General features: G+C 46.9%; 1 protein-coding gene across 1 annotated transcript in view; it reads left to right on the forward strand.

Annotated features, from left to right (window-relative positions):
• The window catches only part of AP3B1 (adaptor related protein complex 3 subunit beta 1), a 2,743,269-nt gene that overhangs the window by 534,184 nt on the left and 2,185,899 nt on the right, over window positions 1-23,186 (forward strand). The gene's annotated exons all lie outside the window — the stretch shown is intronic.

The following is a 23,186-nucleotide window of genomic DNA, read 5'->3' on the forward strand; positions in this document are numbered from 1 at the left end:
TCCATTTTAAGTAGGTTTAGCATTAATTAATTCAGGCCACAACCTACCCCTTTTATAAAGCCTGTTTGTCTGCAGTCATACGATCCTGTGTGTTTAATCCATGCTGTTAGTTGGATTTGTAGTTGGGTCGCAAAGATCTTGCCTATGACATCAAGGAGCGCGATGGGTCTATAGTTCCAGGGTTCCGATCTTATCCCTTTTTTAAAAATCAGAATTATTACTGCGCTTTTCCAAGATGTTGGTATTTTCTGTTCTCCGATCACGATGTTAAACAATGATTCACAAAAGATTGCCCATTCTTTGGGATTTTGTTTCAGCATCCAGTTCGTCAAGCCGTCTGGGCCAGAGGCCCTCAAGGAACTAATTTTTTTGATGTTCTCCACTATGTCTTCTCTAGTGATAGTGACGTTCCATGGATTTTCGTCATCTGTATGTTGTTTCGCTGTTATCTTGTTTTTTAGATAGTTCCATGTAATGTTGAATCCATTGTCCTTCGCTTACCATGTTACAGGATAAGGCCTGTTGCTGTGCTTCAGTGTTATTTATTAAGGCCCAAAATTCTCTTGAGGTTTTATTTAACATAATCGCTGCATCCTTTTGATGCATTATCCCTCTGTGAGATTTAATCCAATTGTTGTATTTCATTCTCATTTTTTTTTTTTCAACTGCGTGGTTTGCCCAATTCTGAGTCTTCAGTATGCGAATATTTTGTCTAAAATTTGCGTTTCATACACGCAATTTCTGGATCAAAGCTGTGTTGAGGTATAAAGTATACTTTCCCATTATTGGCCCACATCTCTTTATATTGCTCCAGCAAAGGTACGTACTCCAAATAATGTTTTTCTTCGACACTTCTTGTGGTGATCACTATTTTTTTGCTATTCAACCTCAGTCGATTTCTACCTGGTTCGATCTCAAGTCCTTGATGCTTTGACACCTCAAGCGTTTCAGCCCAATGGTTACTAGGTTGTGATCACTCTGTGGCATATCGATTACTGTTAAATGTGTTGCAAAATCTGCAAGACTGCCGAAGCAAAAAAGTAATCGATCACTGAGTTTTGATTGTCACGATTCCATGTGGGTTTTGGGGGTATGTCTCTTGGAGGGTTCCCGTTCAACATTCTAATTTCCCTCATGTTCAACTCAACTAGCAAGTGTGCAGAGATCGTCTCCAGGTGGACTTGGTAACGCCCTTGTTTCAAGCTTTTCGTGGCTTTTTTCTCAAAATTCATTTTTACAAGGTCTAAGTTCCAGTCACCACAAACTGATGTTTGCTCTCTCCACAGTTGGCATTACTTAGTCAATGATCTCGCATAGCTCATCCATGAATTCCCATGTACCAATCCCTTTGTGCTGCCAATAGATAATAACTATAAGTAATTTAAAATTCTCTTCCTCTCCGCACTCTGCAGGGGCCATCATACATGTTTGAATATAACGAGATTTGTTAAAGTGTCCACAATTCGATATCCATTCCTTTTTTGTTTTTTTTTACTAGGGTGATCATACCGGACATTGGGCGCCCCTTGGTTTGTTTGATGGCTGGGTTCATCGCTATCTCATAGTTAGAAGAAACAGGTATATTTGACAGCCATGTTTCCTGTAGACACAGAATATCAAGGTCCAGTAGGTATTTCGATGGATCTTGAGAGGTGGAAGTATCCCCTTGTGTTCCATGAGCCAATTTGTATGGTTTCCCCTTGAGTCTTCCTTGAAAATTAACTAGTTTTGTTAATGTTCAACACTCCAGCCAGCCAGCTCTAATTTTGTGGGGCCTGTTTGTTTCCAGCGCTTGATGTTTCAGGTTTTTCTGAACTATCCCTGTTATCTAGGGGAATTGTGATCTTTATTGGCCTTTTCTGTGTAGATATAAGGTCAGAGTCTTTAGTTTCCTCCTGCACCTGGCAGATTTGGCCATTTCGGCAGCCATCCAAGTATTTTCTTGGCTCATTTTTTTGAGGTATGTTTTTTGGTGTACGGTCTACACCAGTTTTTCCACTTGATTTTCTTCTTCCCAGATTGGATGTAATGTCCTCCTCAGGTTTTCCAATCACAATTTCAGCTACTTTGAAGCCTAGACGGTTCAGCACTACTTCACCATCTAAGATTTGGCCTTTTATCGCTCCCGAGTGAATATGTAGTAGTACACGGTCAGTTTGGGCTTCATTTACAAATTGTACTGTTTTTGTCTTTTGAAGTCGCTGACCTCAATTGTGTGATATGTCGGAAAAGGCCGATAACATTATTCCTGTTGAGAATTAAACCATCATCTGAGAGATAAGTTCTCTCTAACATTAGGCAATAATTGGAGTTGATCTTATTTCTACGATCCTTGCCTTGTTCATGTTGCTTGGTAGCTGTCCGTAAATCAGCCCTCCAACTGGACTCCACTGCATGAGTCACTTAAGTTGTTTTACTGACTTTGTAGTAGGTTTTTTATGTCTCGTTCAGGCACCAAGTCAGAGCCTCTGTCTATCGACGTTTCTAGGGGCTTGACTATGTTCGAGGTTTTCCCAGTAAGGATTTTCTGCTGAACCTTGTTTCTCCTTTCTTCCAACATCAAGAATATAGAGGGCCCCTCCAAGTTTATCTCCTTGGTATTTGTTAGTTTGGTGTTCTTCGGATTTGGGGAGGCCTCCATTTCAAACACTCTTATCGAATGTATTATAGGTTTCGCTACAGGATTTGGCTTGGGACTCAACAACTGCTTATCTTGGTTGGAGCAAATTGGAACAACCAGGGGTTCCTGGGGATGTTCAATTGATGCACTGACTATACTTTGATCCTCATCACTTATTTCGTAGGTTGATAAATTCATCAGGTCTTCCATTGTCGCATCCTCTTTCTGTTGATTTGGACTCATGCTCGACTCCTTTAGAGATTGGTCAGTTTTAAGTATCTCATTACTATTGCAGGATTTTGCACCTCTTATGGTTCCCATCGTGTGCACAGTAAGGTTGAATGATTTCAAGTACCTTAGAAATGTTCTCGATCCACTGCCATTTGATCTTTTCGGGCATGATACGTTTTTTTTCTTTTTCCATTTGCCTTGTTTGTGTTGTATTTCATTCGACTCCCCTTGCGTGGAGCGTTTTTGTTTCTCGAATATAGGGTATGATTCCGCACACTTTCGTTCTGGGACAATGATTTCCCAAGTTTCAGGCGGCATACAACCCTGTGCTGAGGTTGAAGGCTGTTCTGTCGAGGGTTCCTTTACATTTTCTTTATTGCTGTTCATACTTGCATCCCGAGGGACACTCGGCCTCTCTGCATCAATTGCAATAGTTGCAGGCCCCGTTGGCACTCCTGGGGCTTGCAGGCCATTTTGAGCAACCATAATACTTTCCTTTTGAGGCAACAATTTGGAGATTTCTTTGGTTTGAATTTTATTTGAAGCAACTGTCTTCCCTTCAGATTGCCTTTGAGGTTGCGGTGACTGCGACTCATTTCCTTGATTAGTAGGTAAGATCACCATTTCCTCATCACTTCTGTGACAACGTGCGGATTCTGTTACAGGATAACACTGACACACGCATTCTCTCTCTGTAATACGTGAGCTCTCCATGTTATCAAATTGCTTTGGACTTTTGGTATGATTAATATTGCTCTGATTTTTTATATTAGCAGGGCTTCTCTAAGCCACTTCAGCTAGGAGCTTTTTGTCATCTGCATTACATCGCAGTTGTTCCTTTAATAGAGCACTTTTTAGTTCCAATGATTGAATGTCTTTGTGAGATTGATATTTCATTTCTCTCATTTCTAATTTAATATTGACCATCTTTGCATTAATTAAAGCTATTAGCATATTCTGGTCTCTGTAATTCTCATTAAATTGTTCGTACATTTTAGCAAAGGGAGCGGTTGCTTTAGTTATGGCTGATGTTATTTTAGGCATCATCTCAGAACAGATCATCTCTGCTGAAGATCTTGTCTGAATATTCGACCCAGTTGCTTACAACTGCTTCCCATACATTGATCTTTGTACTTTTGGGAACGCTCTTTCGGCAATCGAGGAATCTGAGGAGTTGTCATTGGACGAGGAGGCTCTTTCTTTTACTCTATGATGTCTTGTAGTGTTAGCACACAAGTTTGCCACCTCGCTATCATGCCCTTTGCAGTATTCTTGATTCAATCTTTTCTGAGAACACATTGTCTCTTTGGGAGTTTGAGTCAAGTTTTCTCCTTTTATTAGAACCTCTCTGAAGCTCTGCTTGCAACCTTGGGATCCAATCCAGATTTACCAGGTCGTGCAGGATCTTTAGCTGCTGTTTAGGCGCATAATTCGCAGTATTACAGTCCCTTGGCGCCATGACCTGAATCTCCACACTCCCTCCATGATGGATTTTTTCATTGAATGAAACCAGATTTTGCAAAAGTTGGTCGGCAGCAGCCAATGGACTCTTGTCGGTTATTTGGTGTACACAGTCCTTCGCCAACAGTACATGGCTCAATTTCAGCAGTCAAGGGTTGACAGCCATTGAGTGCATCATTACCAGCCCTTCGTTCACGTTCAAAGTGAGTGATGGGCCTTCCAGCAGAAAGACTTCATCAATGCCCCACCTTTTCACGGGTACGTCGTCAACTTCCTCCACTTTATCGCAGTCACCGTCCTCACAGTCCTTACTGTTTTCAGCAGACGTAGCGATGCGATCAGTGGTTGAGCTCTGTGGTCGCTAGGGAACCTTTTGTTTCGGGATCATCGACGTCCTTATGTTTTGGATCCTTTTTCAGTTCACTTTTTAAAGCAGCCCTACTCACACTTTTTTGGATGTCCAGGTAATGTAGAGCCAGCACACTAAGGGAAGGGATGGCTCTTGAGTTTACCAAGTTCAGTTCCGATGATTTCAGAACAATCACCGGACTTCGTCTTTCTTTCTCGGAACGACAAGATAAGAGACTCGTTCCACCTCAGAACCGGATACCGAAACGTTCTGAGAAACATCCGCAGGACTAGTTTTCTCCTTTTGCTCGCCCAATGAACAAGTGACTTCCAAGCTCTTCCATCAGGTCAGTACCAGCGGCAGTCTCAAGAGTTACATTAGTCGCCAAGGCATTACTAGTGGTGTGTGAATCGTATTTTTTTTATATGCAATGGTGTAATTGTTTTTCTGGGTTGTGTTGCCGCTCCAGCGTCCTGACATGATTTCCCTTTTGTTTTGTTTGACTGGCCAATCACAGACCCCGGATACAGTTCACCCACGCCATACTTATCAGACTGCTGTTCCATTGCGGAGTTACAACGCTTATGCTGAAGGCCAGTCTGAGGATGTGGGGGGAACGTAGGAATCACTGACAGTTTTTCCTGCAAGCTCAGGCACCAGACACGGCTCCGCAAGGTGCAGGGCTGCCAACCCAGTCTTCTGGGAGTTATGGTACATAACAGCATGATCTGGGGATTCCATAGATCTTACCTTGATTATATTCACTCGCACCACGAACACCACAAACAGTCCGTGCACTCTGCGACGCTCCACGTCTGGATGCACTGTTTTAGGCAAATAGCTCTGCCTCCAGGCAATGGTAGTGGAAGAAAGACACGTAGCTGCAGCTCCTCGAGCATGTCACTGGTCACCAGAAACACTCAACGCACTCCCAATTCTCAATACCATTTAATAAAAGATCTGCATTTCCTCAGTTGGTTCTCTATATTAAAACATGCTCCTCCAGCCCCATCTCCACTCCCACGCCTGCCCCCCTCCTCCCACCCCCTCACTCCTGCCCATAGAACCAGTTGAGGTTTCTAAAGTGGTCCTCTCTCTGAAGGCCTCTTCCAAACAGGTGCCCCCCTGCTCCTCCAGAACCATTAAGGACAACATCTCCTCTCTTACCTGGCTTTTGCTGACTTCTGTAAAGACTCCTTCGCCACTGGCCCTTTCTGTCTATGCCTCAAGCACTCACTTGTGCACCCTCTCTTAGAAAAAGCCATCAGCTTACCCCTCCTGCCCTGCTATTGCCCTATTTCCACTATCCCCTTCCCGGGTAAACTCTTGGAGGAGTTGCTTCACCCCCAACTGATCCTCCACACTGATCTTGTTGGTTGCCTTCATGACCACCTGGATTCCTGGCATTCCGAGGAACAGAAACTACTCTCCTGAACACCTGCAAATCTCAACTCCAACTCTCCCGCTGTTCTCATTCTCCTTGATCTCTCCTCTGCCTTTGACACAGTCAACCATTCTATCCTCATAAAACAACTCTGTGACACCCATGACTGGGCACTGTATTGGCTGACCTCTTTATTCACTAACTGCCCTTCCCAGCTGCAGCTGAGCCCTTTTACCTCCGCCACATCCCTGACTACCTATGGCACCCCCCCCCCCAGGGCTCTATCCTATCGCCATGGCTCTTCAATATCTATCTAGCGCCTATTGCTTAACTGATCTCCTCCTTCTGTGCCCATTTCCAGTGTTATGTCGATGACACACAGCTTTCCTTCAAACTTCCCTCTACTTCCCTTTGTTCCTCTGCTCTCGTCCGCGACAGTCTGCCATTCAGGTATGGTGTGCAACAAATGATCTCTGTCTCAATGCCAGAAAGATGGCGATCCTCCTCATCGGGACACCTATGTGCCCTCTTTTCCACCTACCCTCTGGCCACACTCGTGCCCTCTCCCCCCACCGTCTTGTGAGGCCAAAACCTTGGGGTCATCTTCGATTCCGCTCTCCTTCACCCCTCACATCATGGAATTTACCAAGCAGTCCCACTTCCAGCTCCACCCCCTCAGAGGCATTCTTCCTTTTCTCACCTTCCACCAGAAGCTCAATGTCTCCAGAGCTCTGGTCCTCTCCAGGCTGGACTACTGCAACAGCCTCTTTCCTCCCTTTGCCTCCTCCAGCTAATCCAGAATAGTGCTGCAAGACTTATCCTTGGCCTCAAGCCCAGGGAATCGCTCCACTGGCTCCCTGTAGCTGCAAGGATCAAATTCAAGATCCTCTGCATCCTCCTTAAGCCTTCTGGGACCTGGGACCACGTCATCTCCATTTTTCCTTCCATACATACTCCCCTGCTAGAGGCCTATGCTCGTCTAACTCCATGACTGTCAAACGCTTCTCCAAGCAGAGAGTGAGGGGGCAAGTCTCTCTCCAAGGCTGGTGCCTCCCTCTGGAAAAGCCACCCTGCCCCTCGGAGTCTTGAGCCGGACCTCCTTAAGTTCCGGAAATTGCTCAAAACTCTGCTCTTCTCTACCTCTTTCCCTTCCCTGTTAATCACCCTACTGCTTCTGTGACTGGTGGCCTGATCCTCATGAATCTCACAGGATCCCAGACCCTTCTTCCCATTTGATACCCGGACCCCCTTAGCCCCCCCACCCCACTCCTCACCACACTGACATTGCGGGACCCTGCTTCGCGCTCCACATCCCACCCTTGGGAGTTGCCTGCACTAGCACTTAGCCTGGGGGTTCTCCTTCTTGGCTCCCATTAGCGCTTCCCTCCCAGGCCCTGCAGCACTTGACCACTCCTCTGCTTCTCCTTCCCCCTCCCCTCTTTCCATACCCATCCCCTGCAATTCTCCTCAATGCACTTGCACGTCAAAAGGCGTGCCCGGGGATTCCTTGGGTACAGAGGTCTGTGCTGCTACTGCCATTTTCATTAATCTGCTTTTGTATAGTGCAAGCGGTACCCAGTCAACTCCTAGCGTCTCAGGAGATTTTGAACACAAACAACCTGAGGCTGGTGGCGAACTTCGGTCGCTGTATGGGAGGCTAGTATTGACTGATTCTGCAGAGCTCTGACCACCTGCTAGATCCAAGAAAAGCCAGCCAAATGTCGATTGCCCACCCAGTAAACACCCGCGGTAGGGGTGGCCAGACGGCGAGCAGACCCGGAGCCAGGACCTACTTAGAGTTTCCAGCCTCCGTTCCCCGCAATACAATGCATGACTAGCAGGAGACGCCCTCTTCTCCCCAGCAACAGCCCTGTCTGAGGGATGACGAGGATGATCCATCGTGCTCCCTCCAACCCTCTCTTCCTCCTCCCCCATTGAGCAGATTTCCTGGAAGGTAAGCCCAATTCGGAAAAACTATATGCCACGGCTATTTATAAACAGATGATGGAATAAAGAAATTGCACCTTGGAAAAAGAATCCCAAGTCCAGATAAACAGATTCTACAACCCCAGAGACTGGACCAAATTCCCTTACGGTTAGAAATAAACACTGCGCAAATTCATTAAGTGAAAAATCAGCTCACACTGTATCCTCAAACGAAACAATTCACACTCCTGCATTGATCAGTAGCGACCTATATGGTAGCATCAGTGACGACAAGATTACGGCACTGGATATTCAAGGTGGCCTACATCCAATAACAGGGAGTGATCAGCGGACAGCCAACGACAAGTGCAGGACCAAAGGGAGACAGGAGAACCAGTGCTGGTTTAACAAACTGTGGCATCCAAGTTTCAGAAGAGCAAGTCCAAGCAACCCACGTTAGACAATTTTACTAAATCTAGCAATTCGACAGAGAATGCCATGCTGATGACCCCATCTTCACAGGGAGAACAGACCCAAATGAAAGGAGACCAGCAAGTGCTGGACGCCATAGTGGCCTTGAAAATAGCACTAGCGTCTGATATGGATGCCATCAGTCTGGACGTTCACCTATTGAGGCAAGATGTTCGGGCACTTGCACTGGAGCACTTGAAAAGGTTGTCGCAGTGAACACTGCTTGCCTTAAGGACACCTCGAAAGACGTGTTGATATTACAGCAAAAAGTGAGGAATTTGGAAGGCAGAGTGGAAGATGCGGAAGGAAGGGCCAACGAAATAATGTCAGAATTATTGGACTCTTGGAAGGGAAGGAGGACGCAAACCCCACCAATTTTATAGAGAATATGTTGTTACAAGTAATCGTCCCAGGCACCCTCACCCAGGGCTTCACAGTAGAAAGGGCACATAGGTCCCTGACTAGGAAACCACCACCGCGGGCCCCGCCACGGCCCGTTCTAGCCTGAATTCTGAACTACAGAGCTAAAGAAAGGATCCTTGAACACTTCATAAACTCGGTACGATACAGCGCGCATCAGCCACTATTACCGCCTACCTGGACTACACCCGCAGAGGATGCATTGTACGTTGGTAAAAAAAGGAGGATGCGGGAGGCGAACCTCAAGTACCAGGCACAGCTGAAAGTCATAAAGGAGGAAGGACCACCTTCTTTGACACTCCGGAAGAGGCCCACAAATGAATGGACACAGAAAACATACCAACAGGATGGGCCGATCAAACGGCTGACGAAGGAGATGCATGCTAGAAACCTATGAAGAAACAGCAAGAATGTTGCTTGACTTAGTAGACTGTCTGCGACTGAAAGCAACTTTTTTTTAAATGGCTCAGATTCTAATAATGTTGCGGGTAGCAGGAGCCAGCAGAGTAGTTCGCACACAGGAACTCACCGCGGGGAAGTGTTCTTCACCGAAGAGCGGATTTGTTTACGGATACTAGCGGTTAAGTATCCGCTTGCTGCACCCCAACACCAGGACAAACAACTGGGGGGAGGTTGGGAAGCAGGGATGCCTGAGCACAATGTATTGAGCTGGTCAATTGTTGGGGAGTTGGGGTAGTTAGTTTGGGGGTTAGCCTACGGATCCACACAAGAAATGGATCATATGTGTAATGGACTACAGACACATGTAGGAAAGCTAGTTTATGCTGGGGGAACGTTGAATTGCTCATGGAACGTTAGAGAGATGAATAGTTACATTAAACGGAATAGAACAATGACCTACGCACCAAACCACGACACAGCGGCCTACTTCCGTTGGCTGTATCCGGAAATAGGCGCATATAGAGATGGCATGTTAGTATGGGGAGGGTATTTTAATTGTACATTGAATCCGGCACTTGACAGATCAGATGATAAGTCGGTGAACCCGGGTCCTTCTGCTAAAGCCTTGAACACACTACTGTAGGCATTGAAGTTGTCAGACATATGGCGGGACCTGTATCCCCAGGCCCGGGGTTATTCCCATTACACGGCCCACAATGATCTATACACTACACTTTCTTTACTGGGGATTAGACGCTAGGTGCATTCAAAATGGCCGAATACAAAGCACGAGTGCTAGCAGATCATGCTCCCTTAGAGGTCAGGCGGCAGATCTGGGAGATAGCGGTCGAAAAAGGGGAAGTGGTTGGGACAAAAACATACATAAACAAGCGCTTCCAATAGTATTAAATGGGGTATATGCAGAGACATCAGACACGCAGTCTGCAGATATGGAAGAAGTCTTTGCACAGGTAGATCTTCCCAAGCTGGATGCAGAAGCAGCAAGGACACGGGAGGCCCCCATAACCATAGAGGAGCTGGAAGCCACCATTAGAGGGTTGCCGACCGGCAGGGATCAGGTGACAGGTGGGTTACCTACTGAATTTTATAAGGAGTTCATGACAGATCTGCTACCCCCGATGCTAGCAATGCTAAACGAGGTGCTGGAGACAGGCATGCTACCAAAGTCGTTACGAGAGTCCATTAATGTACAGCTATTGAAGCCAAACAAGCCCTGACACTAGTTAACCAAGATGTCAAAATATTGACAACGTTGCTAGCTAAAAGTCTTAAGCCAACAATATATAACCTTATACATTTGGATCAATCGAGTTATGTCCCAGACAGGAATATCCCATGCCACCCAAGGAGACTTCAACATATCATTGATCATACCCATGACAGTCCACACCCGTATGCTGTGGCCTTGCTTGACGCGGTCAAAGCATTTGATTAATGTTAGATGGCCGTGGCTTCTGGCACTCCTGAATAGCTTTGACATGGGGCCCACATGCATAAAATGGGTACAGCTGCTATACAGCAGCCCATTGGCGATGGTCAAGACAAGTTCCCACATTTCGGACCAATGGCTACTAGGGAAAGGCACTGGGCTGGGTTGCCCATGGTCACCTGTGTTTATATTGGCATTGGAGCAATTGGCGGTTTATCTCAGGAAGGAATACCACAAAGCTGGCATAACGGTGCGTGGTGTGAATAATTTAATTTCCTTATATGCTGATAGGCTATTATACTTAAAGCACCCAGAAACCAACCTACAATATATTTTAGATGTGCTACACCGCTATGCAGACCCATCGGATATTACGATGAACGCACAGAAAGTGTTTGTTCCCCCTAGCGTGGTACACAGGGAAACTCTGAACACGTTGCCAGTGCTACCTATTAAGTGGGAAGCAAATTCAGTTAGGTACCCAAGGGTGGATATCTACCATGACCCGAAGATAGGACATTCACAGAACGCACTTAAAGCGGTAGATAAAATAGGGAAGTCTATGACTTACTAGATTGCCGCTCTCAGTGATGGGGAGGACAGCGTTGTTAAAAATGGTTGTGCTCCCGAGGCTGCTGCACTACTTCACTAATGTTCCATACAACATATCCAAAAGTTTTTTCAAGAAACTCGACATGATATGCCACAGCTTCCTATGGCACAATACACGATGCTGGATGGCACTGGTGAAATTGCAAAGGCCATACGATCACGGAGGTATAAAAGTGCCCAACTTTGAGGCATGCCAGCTGCAGTTTGTCACAAAGTGGCTGTCGGACAAGCAGACCCAGGACACCCGCTTGTTGCAATCAGCGTGCACCCTTTTCTACTTGAGGGAAGAGATATGGACGGAGACAGCACAGGTCCCAAAACCCCTCTTGTGTTAAAGCTGGGTAGGACGATGTGGCACAGGCAGGGCTTGTCGCTCCCTGGAGATCAAATCGCTTTATTTCCCCCAGAACCCATTGGAGACACTAAAAGTGGAAGATCAGCAATTTAGACTAAATGTCTGGAAGTATTGGGAGCCTATGGGGGTAGCAACGGTGGGAGACTTACTGAGGGAAGGCAGGCTGATTGATTTTGATGAACTCCCCGTAGAAACAGGCATACACGGGGGACAACATATAACACCCATGACCTCAAAGATGACATCACAAATGTCATTGATGACATCACTGATGTCATCACATGTGCCTTTTAGTTTTAATAACAAGGCTCCACAAGGGATTGTCAATATAATGTTGCCACAAAACTATCCAAGGTCATTGGGAGAACTATCATGAAATAAATAATTCAGCACACAATCCATTGCTATAATCACCATTGCACTACAGACTTCTTTCCAGTATAGCAACCACCTCATGCAGAAACATAGGCATTGTCTGCAGCATGCACCATAGAGGTCCAACATTCACATTTAGTATAATGATGAATGTTCTATTTTCAGAGTTTTGCGTACTGTGAAACATGTATGAAGTACCTACTACCCCCTCACTGACTACATATTTGTACTACTACACACACACCATAAAGAGACCACAACGCACACAAAAATGCCCATATACCCGGAAAGTAAAGTAAGCAAAAAAGCAGCAGTTTTACCAGAAAGTGTTCATAACCTACCAGATTATCTTCATGCACAGAAATGATTGCTGTGTTTCAGGTCTGCTTCTTCCCCTAAGTATATTTATCACATGAAGTGAATGAACCCTTAGGAAAAGAGTGTAAGGACATATGAGAAGGGTAAGGTCTACAAATATAGTACCTTTTTGAACGTTCACTTACTGCCTGTCAGTGAAGAAAACCACCTTCCCTACATATGTCAGTGAACAAAAAAAAGAGGGAGCCAGACATGTGATGTCATCTTTGAGGTTTTGGATGTTAGTCCTTGCAGTGCACAGTAGTAGTGCGAATTATGGTTGCGTACCTTACCATAACTGGCAAATTTCCGGGGTTTTCAGGTTTTACCTGTAACCATAACGTCCCTGTAGCAATGGTTTTACATTGAATTTCAGGGCACTTTAACCATAACGTTGGACGGAGTCTCCCACTTTTTATCGAAGGCACCTTGATACATTTCTGGTGATGCCACATTCAATTGTGTGTGTGTGTGTATATATATATATATATATATATATATATATATATATATATTTCTGATGTTTGTTAATCTGCTTAGAATCACATGCTGTGCATAGGTCCGACATCCAGTGGTCACTGCGGAGTATTGCATTTTGTTTTTCGTAGTCGAAAAGGGGACGTCGACAAGGCGTGTCTGTAACACTATCCCTATAGTGATGTGCATTGTACCCACAATCCCTCACGCGTCGAGGTCCCTCAGATTGTTTTTTTCCGCCCAGCTTATGGTCGCCTTACGCGGAGCTCCTAGAGACATTGCTAAACAATTTCTACGGACCTTGGTCCTTAATATATACTTATTGTTAAAGATCCCTCCCCTCGACGTTAGCTGTGAAGCTGTTTCCCCGCCGAGCAAGTTTTCGACGGAGGAGAAGAGACGGAGGAGATCCTTTGGCGCTGCCGAACACGTGGCCAGGCCTTGCCGGCCAACATACAGTAGGGAGAGTGGGGGTTTCGAACTTTTACCTTCTCGTCGAGAATGTCTTTCTTTCTCCCCTATCTTTCCCTTGGGGTTGTTATCACCAGTTTTTATTGCCTCAGCTATGGAGAAGGACACCTTTTAAGTTTTGCCCACACTGTAGGGGCAAATACACTTGGAAGGACAAACACAAGCTCTGTAATCGTTGCTTGCCACTCGATCATAAAGAGGACAGCTGCGCGGGCTGTAAGCTCTTGAAACCAAGAACTCTTAAAGAACGGAAAGTTAAGAGGTGGGCGGACTACGCGATGTTGAAGTCAGTTTCCTCACCCGCCGCCGCTGTTACAGAAAGTGACGAGGAGGGTGATAACTCGACGTCCGTTACGGAAGTCATTAACCCCCAGAAGGAGCGCTCGCGCTCCTCGATGTCCGTCCCCGGCCCCGACGGGCTCGGCTCACGCCCTGCTTATGGGGATGAACACCCCGGCGACAAGGACGCATACAGACCCCATAGGCCTAAGCACACAACCCACGGCTCTTCTTCGTCCAGGTCGAAGGATCCATCAGCGCCGAAGGGGACGCAGGGCACTCCGGCGTCGACCTCAGACCGCAAGGGTCTCAAGCCCCACCCGCAAACGCAGCCGCGACCAGCGATTGGGCTTTTATCTAATACGGGCGCTACCCCAAAAACATCCGACGTAGCGCTCCATAGAGCGGCCGTCGAAAAACAACGCGCAACGCAGGCAACGCCGACTCCAGAACCCTCGACTGACGAACTCGTCGTCGAGAGTCTGGCGAGAATGGTTTCCGAGGACAAACGTAAGCGGACGACGAAACAGACGTCGAATACTGCACCCAAGGATATAGAAACGCCGAAAAAGCACAAGAGTAGCCATGAACTGCCCCATCCATCTAAAGGCACTTCTGAACTACCGGAGGGCTTTTCTGAGGGCGACGGAAACCTTTCGTCGACGTTGTGGGAGCGTTCGAAGCGTTTTGAAGCCGAAAACACTGATTTCCCCCCTCTAGACTATTCAGGGGTTCCCCATGAGACCCTGGAAAGACTCCATTCTTGTATGGAAAAGATGGAGAGGTTTTTGGGTAGCCAAAACCCACCCACACCTAAAAGACCAAGAGAATGGACCCAGGATGACCCTAGGGTCAAGATTCCTAGGCTGTTTACCCCTTCTACAGATGCATATGACCTCACTGAAGAGGAGCAATACCTCCAGGAAGATGAGGAGTGTTTTGGTGGAGAGGAAGAACTTGAGGAGGATAGGTTTGAGGAAGACCCTTACACTAGCGCAGGAGCTTTTGAAGAAGATACAGCTACCTCACAGCCCTGGCACTCCCCATCAGTGCAGCCTTGGAATCCCCATCAGTGCACTCAGACCCTGATATCTTTCATCCTTCTCCTCCCAAGGACTCACCTATTGGGAACACCTCCCCCATAGATGACCAGCCTTCACTTAATGCACTATTGCGCAAGGCAGCAGCGCATTTTGAAATAGACACAGGGGAGACCCTTCCGGACATAGACTTTGTAGAAAAGGTTATTAAAGAAAAAGCCCCGGTCAGCCAGTCCATTCCGCTCCTAGCTTCTATAAAGAGAAGAATAACTCCTTCCCTTTCCAATCCGGCCTTAGTCAGAGGGGTCAACCCTCGGATAGAAAAGCTCTTCAGCCCTTCGTCTTCTGACCCTTTGTACATCAGGGGACATTCTATCCCGGACTCTCTTGTAGTGACTAACACATGAAAGAGAGCAGGGGTACCACTATCTACTAGTGAGGCACCACCTGACAAAGAGGGCGAGAAGCTCTATGCACTTGGGAAGAGAATCACGACATCCGCCGCCTTCTCAACCAGGATCGCGAATAACAATTCCCTACTAGCTAGCTACGCAGATGCACAGTGGAGCAAGCTGCGCAGCGAACCAGAGGACGCACCAGAACCCCTGCGTACACGCCTGTTGGCTACTATATCAGAGGCAACTCTTGTAAACCAGGGCATCGTAAAGAACTCCTTAGATGCCGCAGAGACAGCTGGCCGCTCCCTGGTTCAGGGAATACTTCTCAAACGCCATGTCTGGCTGCGCAATTCGGGATTTAAGCCAGAAACCCAGGCTTCCCTAATAAATAAGCCCATAGAGCAAACACATCTGTTTGGGAAAGCAGTTGATGAGGCCCTAGAACATGCGAAGAAGGAGTTTGATACCATCAAGACTCTTGACCAAATTTCTAGGCCACCTAACAGACGCAGCTATGGCAATAGACGCTCCTTTCGTGGCCAACGCCGGCAGCAAAGCCAACAACAATTTTACTCTGCTACCAACTGGCTCTCTAACCAAAGCACCCAGTTCAGTCAAAGAGGCCAACGTCGTGGCAAAGGAAGAGGGCGCGGCTCCAGTCCAAAAGGCCCCACGCCCAATACCAACAAATATCCCAAAGTTTCGGGTCCACTCCCATGCATCACCGGTCGGGGGCCGGCTAACATTGTTCCTTTCAGCATGGGAGGGAATAACGTCAGACCGCTGGGTATTATCCACCATAGCCCACGGATACTGCATCGAATTCAACGGTTCCCCGAAATACAGACCCCCACGGAACCGACGCATGACACCGGAACACCTCACTATTCTTCTTCAAGAAGTAGAAGAGCTACTGAAAAAAGAAGCTATAGAGGCTGTCCCCCTATCTCAGGTAACAGAAGGTATTTATTCAGTGTACTTCCTTGTACCCAAAAAGGACTTAACCATGCACCCTGTATTAGATCTGCGCCCAGCGAACAACTTTGTCAAACCCCAAAGGTTTCGTATGGTGACCTTGCAGGAAGTAATCCCACTGTTATCACAGGGGGATTACATGACAACACTAGACATGAAAGATGCATACTTTCATATTTTAATGTTGCCAGCGCACAGAAAATACCTCAGGTTCAAGATAGAGAACAAACACTATCAGTTCAGAGTACTACCCTTCGGGATAGCATCTGCACCAAGGGTATTTACGAAAGTACTGGCAGTGGCAGCGGCCCACCTGCGCAGATTATCCATCCCGGTTTACCCGTACCTCGACGACTGGCTCATAACAGGGGATTCTTACGAAACATGCTTCTCCAATACCCAAAGGACCGTAGACCTTTTGTCCCAACTGGGCTTCTCCATCAACGAAAAGAAGTCCAGCTTAGACCCCAGCCAAATCAAACAATTCCTAGGGGCTCTAATTCGAACAAAGGACGGCCTCGTCTTCCCCTCCAACGAGAGGGTCCAAAACATGCTGTTTCAGATCCCCCAATATGTGGCAGGTCGAGAGGTGACGGTACGCAAAGCAATGCGCTTGCTAGGGATGATGGCGTCATGTATTTATTTGGTACCTCACGCGCGCCTGCGCATGCGCCCAAGCGCATGCGCCCAATGCAAGAGTGGCTCTACAGCCAGTGGTGTCAGGCCAGCGGACAATGGAACGATCTGGTGGTAGTCTCACAGGCCTTGGTTCTCTCGCTACGGTGGTGGACAAAGGAAAACCTGTTATTAGGGAAAACTTTTGCCACACCCGCAGTGGAAGCCACTCTAACCACAGACGCATCCCTTACAGGATGGGGGGCTCACCTATCCCATCAGACTGCTTAGCATCCAAGCATATAAACCTGCTGGAACTATTAGCAGTGTTCAAAGCACTGAAAGCCTTTCAGGAACACTTACAAGGAAAGACAGTGATGGTCCTCACAGACAGCACCACAGCCATGCACTATCTCAACAAGCAAGGGGGCACTCACTCTCCAGGACTGTCCAAGCTGTCCCAGAATATATGGAAGTGGGCTCTCAAACACAACATGTTCCTACTATCACAACATGTACCAGGGGAACTCAATCTGCTAGCAGACAAACTCAGCAGAGACTTCCCCCTACCCAAAGAGTACGAATGGCAATTACACGAAAACATTGTCTTAGACGTCTTCACGCAATGGGGTTTCCCGGAAATAGACCTGTTCGCAACCCTGGAGAACTCACAATGCCAAAGTTACGCCTCCAGGTACCCCCAGAACCAGTCCAAGGGGAACGGTCCGTTGATTCAATGGTCAGGGAAATTTGTTTACGCCATTCCCCCCGACTCCCCTCCTCAACAAAGTGGTGCACAAGATGCACCAAGAGCAGGTTACCATGATATTAGTAGCCCCAATGTGGGCCCGGCAGCCATGGTTCGCTCACTTGATGGAGATGTCCCCATCTCCCCCAATGAAACTTCCCTGCCCGTACAATATGCTGTCACAAGACAAGGGCAGGACACTGCATCCATGCCCTCAGACCATGAACTTAGCAGCCTGGCTCCTGAGATCATAGAATTTGGACATTTACATCTCCCTCAGAGATGTATGGACATCCTCAGGGAAGCCAGAAAACCTAATACTCGCCACTGCTATTCTAGCAAGTGGAAAAGATTTGTCATCTGGTGTAGAAGTAAGAACATCAACCCGGTTGACTGCTCTGCCACTAACATTATTCTGTACTTGACCCATTTACTGTATTCAGGTCTAGTGTTCCATTAAAGTCCACCTAGCGGCACTTTCTGCATACACCACTTCCCAACTTAAAGTGTCGTGGTGGAAGATACCAGTTATCAAAGCCTTTATGGAAGGGGTAAAAAGAATACACCCCCCGATAGCTAACCCAGCTCCCGGATGGGACTTAAATGTGGTACTTTCTAGACTCATGGGCACTCCTTTCGAACCCATGCACAAGGCAACTCTTAAATACCTCACTCTTAAGACTGCTTTCCTAATAGCTATCACATCCATTAGGAGAGTAAGTGAACTACAGGCTCTTTCTGTACTAGATCCCTTCGTATCAGTTCACAAAGATAAGGTGGTTCTTCGCACACACCCAAGGTTTGCACCAAAATTCATCTCAAAATTTCATGTAAACCAATCTATAGAACTACCAACGTTCTTTCAAAACCCTTCCAGCTTGGGAGAAAAAAGTCTGCATACACTAGATGTACGCAGAGCTGTCATGTTCTACATGGAAAGAACCAGATCACTGAGAAAGACTAATCAGTTCTTTGTCTCGGTGGCAGCAGGAAGAGAAGGAGATGCAGTCTCTAAGTCCACTATATCTAGATGATTGTACAATGCATCACTCTCTGTTACACTCTTGCTAAGAGAGAACTACCCTTCAAGCCAAGAGCACATTCCACTCAAAGGCACTGGGGCTTCCATAGCATTCATTGCAAATGTTCCCCTTGAGTCCATCTGCAAAGCGGCTACCTGGAGTTCTGTGCACACCTTTACAAAACACTACTGTCTAGATGCACACTCTAGATCTGACTCCCAGGTAGGACAGGCAGTATTAAGACATCTTTTCTCTACTGTTCCTTCTCATAACCCACCGCCAACTCCGGGTACTGCTCGCTAGTCTATGCACAGCATGTGATTCTAAGCAGATTAACAAACATCAGAAGACAATGCATTACTTACCGTAAAAGCATTTCTGATGGTTGTATCTGCTTAGATTCACATGCGCCCGCCCTTCCTCCCCGCTCGGATGGAAAATAGACATCCTCTACTATATTTCTCTCTTTTCTGTACTCACTCATGTCTAGAAGGCTCCCTCAGGGCAGAAAAATACAAACAGAGGGACCTCGACGCGTGAGGGATTGTGGGTACAACGCACGTCACTATAGGGATAGTGTTACAGACACGCCTTGTCGACGTCCCCTTTTCGACTATGAAAAACAAATGCAATACTCCGCAGTGACCACTGGATGTCGGACCTATGCACAGCATGTGAATCTAAGCAGATACAACCATCAGAAATGCTTTTACGGTAAGTAATGCATTGTTATATATATATATATATATATATATATATATATATATATATATATATATATATATATATATATATATTCTAAGGCTTGTGGAATCTGCTTAGATAACGTGCTGTGCATGGGCCGACATCTAGAGGAAGGTGCAGAGTATTACAGTTGTTGTTTTCGAAACTCAAAAAGGAATGTTGATGGGGCGTGCCAGTAATACTATCCTTAGTGCGACGTCCACTGTACCCATGATCCCTCACGCATCGAGGACCCTCAGATTGTTTTGAGGGGGGAGGTCATTTTAGGATGTATGCCCCTTTTCTTACACTACTTTCGTCCAGGTGCCATATTTTAGAGTTATGGACAAGACCCCCTTTAAATTCTGCCCCAAGTGCAATAGAACATTTCCGTGGGTCGATCAGCATTTAGTCTGTAACGTGTGTCTCCCAAGAGACCACTTCGAGGGTTCTTGTCCAGTGTGTAGGCTCTTCAAGCCCAATACTTTAAAGCACCGATCGACAAAACGCTGGGCCCACTATGCCAGATAACTGAAGGCCATGGAGGTAGAAGGTGCTTTCAGTGATGGCAGCAACGCTGCCGTTTCCACTAAACACATAACCCCAGGTCGAGACTCAACACATGGGTCAAGCGGTCGACAACGCACAACACCTAGGGAAAGGTCCATTGAGTCCCTGTCCTCTGGACACTCTTTCTCTCGAGATACTGTCGAAAGACGGCACGGGTGTTGCGTGTAAAACCCCCACCGAGGGCCGATCGTCCGCAGACAAGGCCTCGGCCCTACCTGCACCTGAAAATTGATGCTCTCGGTCAGGTATCGGGCCCCAAACAGTCAGATAAATATGGCTTGGGGCGCCAGCATAACGGTGCGTGGTGTGAATAATTTAATTTCCTGATATGCTATTATACTTAATGCACCCAGAAACCAACCTACAATATATTTTAGATGTGCTACACCGCTATGCAGACCCATCGGATATTACGATGAACGCACAAAGTGTTTGTTCCCCCTAGAGTGGTACACAGGGAAACTCTGAACACGTTGCCAGTGCTACCTATTAAGTGGGAAGCAAATTCAGTTAGGTACCTAAGGGTGGATATCTACCATGACCCGAAGATAGAACATTCACAGAACGCACTTAAAGCAGTAGATAAAATAGGTAAGTCTATGACTTACTAGATTTCCGCTCTCAGTGATGGGGAGGACAGCGTTGTTAAAAATGGTTGTGCTCCCGAGGCTGCTGCACTACTTCACTAAGGTTCCATACAACATATCCAAAAGTTTTTTCAAGAGACTCGACATGATATGCCACAGCTTCCTATGGCACAATACACGATGCTGGATGGCACTGGTGAAATTGCAAAGGCCATACGATCAAGGAGGTATAAAAGTGCCCCACTTTGAGGCATGCCAGCTGCAGTTTGTCACAAAGTGGCTGTCGGACAAGCAGACCCAGGACACCCGCTTGTTGCAATCAGCGTGCACCCTTTTCTACTTGAGGGAAGAGATATGGACGGAGACAGCACAGGTCCCAAAACGGCTGTTGTGTTAAGGCTGGGTAGGACGATGTGGCACTGGAGGGCTTGTCGCTCCCTGGAGATCAAATCGCTTTATTTCCCCCAAAACCCCCACCGAGGGCCGATCGTCCGCAGACGAGGCCTCGGCCCTACCTGCACCTGAAAATTGATGCTCTCGGTCAGGTATCGGGCCCCAAACAGTCAGATAAATATGGCTTGGGGCGCCGGGGGGGGTGGGAGGCGATAAAGAGCACAAAAAGAAAATAAGTCCTCAAAGACCCTTTATAGGGATAAGAGCCCTCATAGGGATAAAACCCCTAATAAAGAAAAGACTCAGGAATCTAGGCCCATCCCCATAAGAATAAATCTCTAGAGACTCGGCCTAAACAGTATGGGGTCATTCCTCCCACAGATAAAGATTTAGGACTTCCTTTCCAACCCTTGGTCATCCCAAGTTCGGCACAGTGGTCCGCACAAGACATAGACCGGGTCATGAGGAGAATGTCCTTTATGGACAATTTCTACGAAAAGTACCGTGCCTATTTCGACACTCCCCCACCACTGCTCCCTCTGGGTCACAAGTCTCTGCGGAACCTTCTCAACCCCCTACTAAAAGGTCTCGTTCCGAAATTCCAGTGCGTGGCACAGTCCTAGAGCTCTGTGACCCGGACTCTGAACACTAAGAGCTCTCTATTTTAGAGGCAGCAGAACCTCAGTATGATTGCTCAGAACCACATCAATCTGCAGGAACTTCTGCAGTATCCAGAGCGCTTCGGGCATTCGAACCCCTCTTATCGAACCAGTTAGTACAGGTCCTTACAGACAACACAACTGCCATGTTTTACATAAACAAACAGGGGGGCACTCGTTCTCAAAATCTGTCCAAGCTTGCCCCACAAATTTGGAAATGGGCACTCAAGCAGAAGATTTACCTATCAGCCCAACATGTTCCAGGTGAACTCAACTGGCTAGCAGATTCTGAGCAGAGATCCCCTTACAGAGGAACACAAATGGCGACTGCACAAAGACGTCATAGAACACTTCTTCTCTCAGTGGGGTTTCCCCACAATAGACCTATTCGCCACAAGCGAAAACAGTCAATGCCCAGACTTTGCATGCAGGTTCCCTGAGCCAGGCTTCAAGGAGAACGCCCTATGGATGATCTGGTCAGGGATATTTGACTACGCTTTTCCACCAACCCCTCTAATGAGGAAGGTGGTGAACAAGATACACAAGGAACCAATGACGCTTATCCTAGTTGCTCCGATGTGGGCGAGACAACCATGGTATCCCCATCTGCGCAGTGGCGATGTGCGATCCCATCAAACTCCTGTGCCAGTACATCCTACTCTCCCAGCACGAGAGGCTAACAGTGCACCCACAGCCGCACTCGATGAACTTGGTAGCATGGCTCCTGAGGTCATGGAGTTCGGACATCTCAACCTGCCACAGAGATGCATGGATATCTTGAAAGAATCAAGAAAACCAAACATTAGGCCCTGTTACTTTGACAAATGGAGAAGATTCGTAATTTTGTATCTTTGAATGGTGGTTCCTAGAGGAACATTTCTTTTGTTTTAATACACAGGACTGTTGTCTTGATGGGATCAAATGGAGTTAAGCCTGTTGACACATGCAGTGTATCTCTGAATGCTCTCATCATTTCCTGAATGCATTTCCTCCCGTGCAGACCATTGGCGAATGCTAAGTGAATTGTTTCTTTAATGATACCATTGGTGCGTTCACAGAGACCATTAGCCTTTGGATTATATAAAGTAGCCATGTGGTTCTCAAAGGCATTCGCATCCAGGTATTCACGGATCTCCCGTGACACCAACTCTACCCCTTTGGAACATTGGGATACCTTCTTTTAGAAACAATCTTTCCATAAAATCAATCATATGCTTTCCACAAATTCCACCTCAAACCACCTTGATGCATAGTCCAACAATACAATGGCATATCTTATTCATAGGACCCATAAAGTATATGGCCACTTTCTCCCATGCATGCCCTGGAACATCCACATTTCCTATCTCCATCGTGTGTCCCAACTTTTAGCACTAGCGCCACAAGGGATGCAAAAACACACCTCCTAGTCCACCATGACGTCTATGCCGGGCCACCAAAACCTAGACCTCAACTTGCGCTTTGTTACACTTTTCCCCAAGTGGCCACCACAGGCCCGCTTAACCAGTTTTTTCCCGAGCGATATATGAGGAACCAATATTTCTCCCTTTGCCAAGCCCCACATAGAACTGCTCAATTTGTCCTTAACCTTGTAGAGGGGTGAACTGATCTCCTCTCAAGAGCGCCACCCACGCTCTGTCCTGACCATAGCCTCTCAACTCCCCATCACCTTCAATGCAGTCCAGCCACGTCTGTTTGGAGAATGCGCTGTCCACTGTATTCACCACCTGTGCAATCCATTCATCGCCCAGCACGTCAGTGTCTGGAGGCCCTAATCTGGGAGACCTTCACAAGCAGTCAGCGACTGGATAACAAC

The sequence above is a fragment of the Ambystoma mexicanum genome, chromosome 6p (assembly GCF_040938575.1).
Source record: "Ambystoma mexicanum isolate Mex_15411 chromosome 6p, UKY_AmexF1_1, whole genome shotgun sequence".
NCBI classification, from domain to species: domain Eukaryota; kingdom Metazoa; phylum Chordata; class Amphibia; order Caudata; family Ambystomatidae; genus Ambystoma; species Ambystoma mexicanum.